The 8,802-nt window shown below is 33.2% G+C and overlaps 1 protein-coding gene across 10 annotated transcripts in view; it reads left to right on the forward strand.

The window, feature by feature from the left end:
• The first annotated feature begins 6 nt into the window (after positions 1–6).
• LOC119645162 overlaps positions 7–8,802 on the forward strand; it is a 106,205-nt gene continuing 97,409 nt past the window's right edge. For all 10 annotated transcript variants that reach the window (XM_038045129.1, XM_038045133.1, XM_038045131.1 and 7 more), the window contains exon 1: positions 7–474. The gene's annotated coding sequence lies outside the window, so the exon portion shown is untranslated. The remainder of the gene's footprint in view (positions 475–8,802) is intronic.

The following is an 8,802-nucleotide window of genomic DNA, read 5'->3' on the forward strand; positions in this document are numbered from 1 at the left end:
CACCAGCAGCAGCAGCAGCAGCAGCAGCAGCAGCAGTAGTAGTAGTAGTAGCAGCAGCACCAACAACTACAACAACTTTAAGAACGACTATAACATCAGCAATAACAAAATTAATTGTAAACATTTGTTGTTCTCTATTTACAATTCACAAACACATCTACCCATACAACTGCACATTTGCATACTTATAAGTAAAAAATAATAAAAATAAAAAAAATAAAAATAAATTCTTTGTTCTGTTCTCAACTATCAAATGAGATAAAAAAACAAAAAAACAAAAAAAAAAGTACTTTTTATACGGGTATGCACGAGTAAACAACAAAGAAACTTAAAACAGTAACAACAATTGCAATAACAGCAGCAACATTCCATTACTACTATAGCATCATAGTAAAACTGGGCGCATACATGTAGAAGCAGATAAAAGACAAAATTCCATCAGTATTTCGTGTTCTATATAAAATCTCTTAACAGGTAAGTCTCACAGAATAAAATTAAAAAATAAATAAATAAAACATATATTCATATATATTCAATTATATATATAGGTATGTATATATATATATATATATATATATATATATAGGTATATATATATTCAGTTACATATATTGTTCAGGTGGTGTATTGATTGTTGATTAATTGCAACGGATCGAATTTCATTATGTTTGAGTGAAATCCACGTTTCAGGGCCGGATTTGCAACAAATTATTCGCTTAACACAACGCAAAAAGATGGGAGGGAGATTCGAGTACAAATGCTCAATGAATATCAGCGTTTTTTTTATTTTTATTTTTATTTATTTTTTTTTTTATTATTATTATTGTTATGAATTAACTCGTCTCTCCTAACTCACCAGAAAACTGCTTACACTCGGTGTTGCCATTAGGCCGAGTGGCGAGAGATATGACAAGAAATATGAGAAAGTGTTAACTATCGATCTATCCTATGGCATTTATTTATCCCCGTTCTTAATTCCAATTACTAAGATTAATTATTTTATACTATTAATCGATGTTTACATTGGCTGTTTGCCAGACTAGCCAAGGCTAGCCTTAATAAACTTATGGCTGCGATCACTCGAGAAAGGATACAATTCTCTTAAACCAATTCTGTTTGAATTTAAACTTAATTGCCTTTCATTCATAGTCACATAATTTACGAGTTCTTTTATTAGAAAATACAATAACAACAACAACAACAAGAATTCAAATATGTTTGTAACTCATCTGTTTACTTATACATCTGCGGTTACGTGAAACTTGTGTTTTTTATACATAAAAGAACGAATTGACAGATGGACTTGTGAGTATTCACGTGCTCGCATAAAATACGAAACTACTTACCTGCTCGGAACTGTTGAGTATGGAAATACATATGTCATTTTTCCTTTTTCTGTTTTCCACTTAAGACAGTAAGGCAACCGTTAAATGCCCTCCACCTTTCCATATATTTTCGCGATAAAATACCAAAATTTATATCTTTCTCCCATTTACATATGTACTTTTGAATGGGACCTCTCATATGGAAGGCGGGGGGTCAAACTTTGGTAAAGTTAATGCATCGGTTTTCATAATAAAATATTAAAAGTTAGTAAAGGCTAATATTCCTTGAGAAGGTAAGGAAAGTGCTCACAAAATCAGATCATCCAATCGAAGCGATCGAATCTAACCGTGACTCGGCGGTTTTTGTCACGGATATTTAGAATTGATTTTAACGTAACAAGTATTTCGAAATAAGGGGTTGTATGGGGAGTAGTTGCAAAAGTGGTCTGATCCGATCCATTTCCATGCATTTTCATTAGCAGGGTTCGGCGTTGAACCAAAGCATGTCAGTATATCAAATTTCGTTAAAATATATTGTTATATATATATATAGAACTACATGAATACTTATCGAAGAGACAGACAGAAGAATGGATACGCTTAAATTGGTTCAAACAATGATTCTAAATCGATAATAAAATTATAGAATGTACACCTAATTCTTTTTTTACACGATAGATACGTTTACAAAAAATTCGTATAAGAAAAGATATTGACTAAATGGAAAAAGAGTAGACTTAAAACAGACTTAAAAGAGCGACTGAAAAGTATAAAAAAAAATTCTGAAAAATTCTGGTTAGAGTTTACTTCAAGATTTACCTCGCGCTTACAGATTTCGATTCATTAAATATGTTATAAAAAATAAATCGTACTTTGAAAAATCAAATTAAATTAAACATACATTACGTTTTTACTCTATGCGTAATTCGGGGAATCCCGCTCATATATGCACATAATTGACATAATCTAACTAAAGTGGAAAATATAATACCAAGTTGCAATGCCTATTAGTGCGGAGTGAGAGTGAAAAAATTCATAGAAACATCAAAGGAAGAAAAATTCATAGAACATGAAAAATCGTGTTAAAATAAAACAATTCGGGTAAAAAGAGACAAAGTATAGCATCTAATAATGGTTAATGTTATAAAATATATCAGAAAGCTAAAGTAGTAAGGTCAAGGTCATCGTCATCATTTCTTTTTAGCTCGTGTTAAAACAAAACAATTCGGGTAAAAAGAGACAAAGTATGGGAAATGGTATATGTTGGAAGGAAGAGGAAAGGTCGTCGAAATGATCTCTGCGATCCCATTCACAGATTCACCCATAACGGTCAGCATTAACTTTATCTTAAAAAAACAGTGTTAAGAAAAAAAAAAAGAAAGGAAACAAAGCTATATTCAGCTATGGCCGAATCTTTTGTCTCAAGAGAAACAAAATAACGAGAAACAAGGAGAAAAAATTCAATTTCTATTAACCATAGGATAAATGTGCACAATTTTGGCACTGTGGCTGCAATAAGCAAAGAAATCCAATAGTTTTTTGGCTTCCAAAAGCAGAAGTGTTAGTCAATTCATTTTCTTACCTAATTCTTTTACCTAACGTTTTTCGGAATTTTTGTAGTCTATACCTTAAGTTTTACAACATTTTCGCCACACAGACGGACATGCGGATACGTTGGAATCATATCAAAATTTGACAATGACCAATTATATGGATACACTCAACGACGGGATGTCGGGTTTTGTATCGAACCAATAGCGTTCGCAAGTGATGCGACTTTTGCTATTCAATTTGAAGCATAATGCTGGTGAAGCATTACGAGTGGTGAACAGTGGGTGCTTTTGCGACATTCGAAAATTAAATAAATAAATAAACATCATATAGAGTAGACGGACCATTAACACCGACCGAGAAAGCCGAATAACCGCGACAGCGCTATTTAGGGGACACAGGAAGAAGTCGACTGGTTGCGGTGCATTACGGGTTGTTCCAAACTGACGAAAGCATCCAGCAAAACAAAACGTTACCAACAATTAGCTGATGCCGCTCTGTCAGCGGAAAAAGTGATAGGTGATCATCATTTTTTTTGCATAATGGAAACATTAGGATCGCTAATTGTCGACTGCGTCATCCTGTCCGCTCCTTCTGATAAACACTGGCGATATTTTATTGTCTGTTCGAGCAGAGTTCTGCGATGTTGTGACTAGTGATGGAAAAATATTGTGAATAAATCATTTTTTCAATTTTTCATTGATTAGAGAAACCACGTAACTCGGTTGCAAACGTAGCATTGTACACTTTTACTATCTATCCCGCATGATAATTTTCTTTTGCGTTGTCAATTAGCTGTGCAAATAATCGTGTAAGATTATGAAGATAAAGTGTTATCAATTTTCGTAGAGTTTCTGACGCTCACGCAAAAAATGACGATAGCACAGTTGTCATCAATTTTTTTATTCTTTAGCGCGTAATTGGACGAGGATGTGAACGCGATAACACGAATTCTGAAAGGTTTTTTATGAAGTCAATCAGCGAACTTAATTTCGATTTTATTTCCTTGTTTTCCTTCTTCTTCGTTTTCATAAAAATAAAGCATTTCTTTTCAGATCTTTTTCTGGCAATAATTATACGGTTTTTTTTTTTTTTAAGATCTTTCCAATCGCAAAAAATTAATATTATTGATGTGCAGAGATATAACTCCCCGTATGTTTATCAGGGCGACATTACCTTTGTGATTTCATATTAAAAGCAAGAAGAGAAAGAGAGAGAGAGAGAGAGAGGAAGAGAAAGAAATATTTTATTGTCAAAAGTTTTCGCATTAAAAAACCGGATATTTACTGATTGGTGATTATAACTCCTGTCTGTTTGCTTCTTTTTCTTTTTTTTTTTTTCCCTCTTCCTCTCTCTTTTTTTCTGTATGTACGTGTGCTCATAGTTTTAACTTTTCATATCTTTGCAAACAATTTTTCATTTATTTTTTTTAAAATTTTTTTTTTTTCATTTTTTTCATTTTTTTTTTTTTTTTTTTTTTTTACATATTTGCCATTTTACGAAGCGAAAGTTTGACGTTTTGATTTATTTGGTCTTTTAAATGACATTGAGTTTGAAACTATTTAATTTGGATGACATACACAAACATACGTATGCGTATGTATATATACACGCGGGGAAACATACTCAATTGCATTAAATATCGTAAATATATTTTGTTGATGGTTTGATGTTGCGACTCTGATGTGCTTGCATTATTCAATGCCAACTGAACTGGATATGTAATGGAAACGATTTCATATTGACTTATTACGGGATGTATACATACTAAATTGGTTAATTGGCTTGTAACACTTTAAAGGATGTCGCGAAGACATAACAGTAGTGATAGATATTAAATTACATTCTTATTTATAGTTGATAGCTTCTTGCTAGTATGCATCTAACGTCCTCATAAATAGATTGCATGGCATAAATTCCGTATAATACTTTATCTGAGAATGAAAGGCTAATATATGCAAGATTCAACCTTGGATTAGGATTCGTTGTCAATTTTTTTATTTACGATCTACGTACACATTTTACTCTTTATAGAAGTGCAAGTGTGTGTGTGTGCGTGTGTGTGTGTAAACATGTTAAATGTAAATGTTTTGCTTGATTTGATTAATTTGCTCCAATTATTTTTTCTTTCTTTTTTAGGCGTTTGAAAAATTGAAATGTACATAACGCAAAAAACGAGTAATTATTAACTTATTAATTGATTGGATTGGCAATCCAATCACATTTTTGATGAAGAAAAAAAGAAAAAAGAAAAAAACAAAATAATATATAAAATTATTACATTTTATAAACGCGTTTATAATGCTTACGATATTCACAACGTTATAAGCAATCTGAAACGAAACATGAGTATCGCTCCTATCATATTTCATAAGTACGTACGTATGTACGTCTTTTTGGACTCACCGCTGCCAGAAACAATTAGATTTATCTTTCCCTTTGCACTTTCATTCTCTACATGGCCCGCATATTAAGTTTGTACGAATGTATGTAATACCTAGAAGCAAGAGGATGAAGATTGATCCATCTCTTATTATACTATAAGTGTAGCAATTTGTTTGTCTCCTTGATACGCATCCATATACTTTATCTATTCAAATTGTTTGTCATAATTATTCAGATATTTTGAAGAAAATTTGGTTCACTCAGATTCTAGTCCAGAGCTGCAGTGATGTGCAATAGATGTCTTGCTTATGTTTTTTATAGATTATGAAATTAGTGTTGACGGAACTGATATAAGCTGCATCGGAAATTTGTATTGGACATCAACAGCACACGTCTGTGGTAATGATGTCCGAACAAATTATATTGCTATAAACAGTGAAGTTTGCCAAGGGTGCACTTTGTCTCCTCCTCTCTTTAACGCCTGGTCTGAGGTAATCTTTCAAGAAGCTACTTAAAAGTAATCGAAGCAGTCATTAAGATCAATGGACAATTCGCCACATAGCATTCAATATGCGGATGATACAACTATGCCAGCAAATAATATCAGGAATCTGCAGACGATAGTTCAAGCTTTGAACGATTAAAAAAGTAACAACTTTGGGTTAAACCAAATTTATGAGCACAAGTCCATCGAAAACTCCATATGCAATGGCTGATCTAACAAAGTTAAAGAAAGGATTTTCAAGCTTTACACCTTGGATATTAATATCGCACAAAGACTAGGGTAGCAACGTAGAATTAATCAGAGAATTTCAGCGAACTGGGATATCAGCTTACACCTTGTACGGTCGGCAGCCTTGTTTGACCTAGAATCATCATCAATCAACTGGAGACTGGAAGCCTTTGAGATGTAGACATGTTACCGAAGGATGCTACAAATATGGTGGGCAGATCGCATCTCCTGCTCGCTCATGCCCTCAACAGTATGCACTCTGAACGTGAGCTATCAAAGTGCATTAAAAAACCAACAACTATGTATTTTGGGCACAAGGTATGCGGAAAAAATAATGAGCTCCTGCGTAAACTTAATTAAGCGAGGCCGCATCGAAGGCAAGGCAGGAAACAAATCTCGTAATTGCGTCATATTCCAAACTGGACAGATCTGAGAACCCTAAGCGAAATCGTACAGACAGAAACGAATCAATAAGATTTTTGGCCTTTGGTTAATAATCCAATTTACTACACAATGATGTTATTATCACAAAACTCATGTGATCGCTTCTTTCCAATAATGGATTAATAATAAACGAAAAAGATCAAAACTAAGACTTTATTTGATAGGAAAGTTTTCATCTTTCGTACTCTATGACGAATAATAACAAAGGTTGGTCAGTGCACGGTTCGGGCTCGGCTTTCTTCCTTATAAGGGCTTCGATAAAAAGTATCCCTTTGGATTGACCTAAGATATAATTTGATTGATTGGTCCGTCTGTACACCCTCCCGTCTATCATCCGATTATGGAGTGTTTGCATATAGCATCGATGACGATAGAGGGGTTAAATCTTGCTTGCACATTTTCAATCAATGGCTACAGACAGAATTCGCAAATGAAAGTGTTTCGCCTAAGAACCTACCTACAATAATTAAACAGTTGCTAATCAGTCACTAAAAGACTTAGATCTAAATATTGATTCAAATATTTGCCAAGAATAATTCAAGCTACGACGGCCCTTTCTCTACTTATTTGTGACTACCACCATGTTACACTTATAGGGGACATGTCGCGAGTACTTAATCATATATGTATATGTAAAAAAAAAAAACAATGCACAATTCACCTCGATCAGCCGATTGACAAAATGGTTTGCAGGGATATTGACTCAATGCGTTCCATAGACAATTCTTGCCAAAAAAAAAAAAAAAATTTTATTATGCAAAAGTTGCAAAAATTGCTGTCATGTAGTGTCCGAAGCGTGATTATTGAACAAAGTTATTTTCATTATAACGAGCTGTTAGCCGCTCACGTCTCAAGTGACTCGCACAAGCGGGGGGCGCTCTGATGTGCAGCTTTTAATCGATATTGGAAAACTAATGATAGCACACTTGCTGTCAATGCTTTGTTTCGATAATTTTTTACTCTCTCTGTTGTGTAATTGAAGGGAAAAAATGCAATGAAACGAAATTTGTGGACGTTGCGGTCGCTTCTTACTTTCGCATGATGCGTTTATGTCTTTTATCGTTTAACATGTGAAGTCTGCGTCAAGGCCGACATTGGTTAGCAAAATTTAATGCAAGCTCATTGACATTAATGATGACAAACTCAAGGCACTTAGCGCTTTAAACGCCCATAATATGAAACGTGAGATAGCAGCAACACAAAGCATTTATCATTTCAATGATCGCGGCTGCCTCAACCGGCCAATAAATCTCAGTAATGTTTATTTAAATTTTTATCGTAAATTGATTTAAATTATTATTATTATTATTATTTTGTTGTTGTCACATACTACTTACTACTTCAAATCAAAGAAGTGTAGGAAATAGCCTACATAAACAAACCTATGTTCGCCCATACGAGAAATTTTATTAACGGAATTTATTGCATTCGTCGCTAGACTTTGGTTGACTTTAGGTTAGCTTTAACAAACCTGTAGTATTCGGTGACCTTAGTATCAAGACCCTTTGTTAAGCCAATCATGTCCGTCCATCCGTCTATCGTCTGTTGCTGGTATTTTCAATGTCTCCCCACTTAATAGAGCCTATGATTATTATTATTCTTACATAAGCAGATAGATTGGGTATAATAAGTGCAAAGTGGGTCCTAATTCCAGTCAATCTGTGGTCATATGGTGAGTGAGGAATTATTATTATTACTATTATTAAAATTAATTTAGCCAAAGAAATCAAAAAAGGCGCTAGCATCTGAGGCTATTGGAGGAGATTTGAATCCACGACCATTGAATTGTTAGTCAAGTATCTTAGACTAATCTGTCGCTCAGGCGAATAAAAAATGTTGTATACATTTTTGAAATTTTTTTTTATAGAAATTTACATTCAAATGCTGGAGGAGATTCCATTCAATACAATCCGATGTTTCGTTTACTCTCCTCTGCGAATTCTAATCTAAAAGACTATTTTAGTGGACTATGGGCGAAAAGAAATAAATTTTAACAAAAAACAAAAAAAAATTTCCTTTCACATTCTTAATTATTATTATAATTGTGATTATCATGTAAAGCATTAAATAACCGGACTTGACCGTCTATATAATATTTTCACTAGATTTCGTTTAAAAAAATTACATCTTAATATTTATCATAACTTGTCAGTTACTTGGCAATTACACTAATTGTCTTGTGGTGCATGTAAGGTTTTTGTTTTTGTTTTTATGTTTTTTTTTTTTTTTTGCCATAATGGAAAATGCATTTTATTTAAATTAAAAACATAATTAACAACTGACAGTAGTGTCTTTCAAAACTTTCCATTATACAGCAATAATTGCACCGCACCTAGGATTTTTTTTTTTTTTTTTTTTTTTTTT

This window comes from Glossina fuscipes, unplaced genomic scaffold, assembly GCF_014805625.2.
Source record: "Glossina fuscipes isolate IAEA_lab_2018 unplaced genomic scaffold, Yale_Gfus_2 1, whole genome shotgun sequence".
In the NCBI taxonomy this organism is placed as follows: Eukaryota; Metazoa; Arthropoda; class Insecta; order Diptera; family Glossinidae; genus Glossina; species Glossina fuscipes.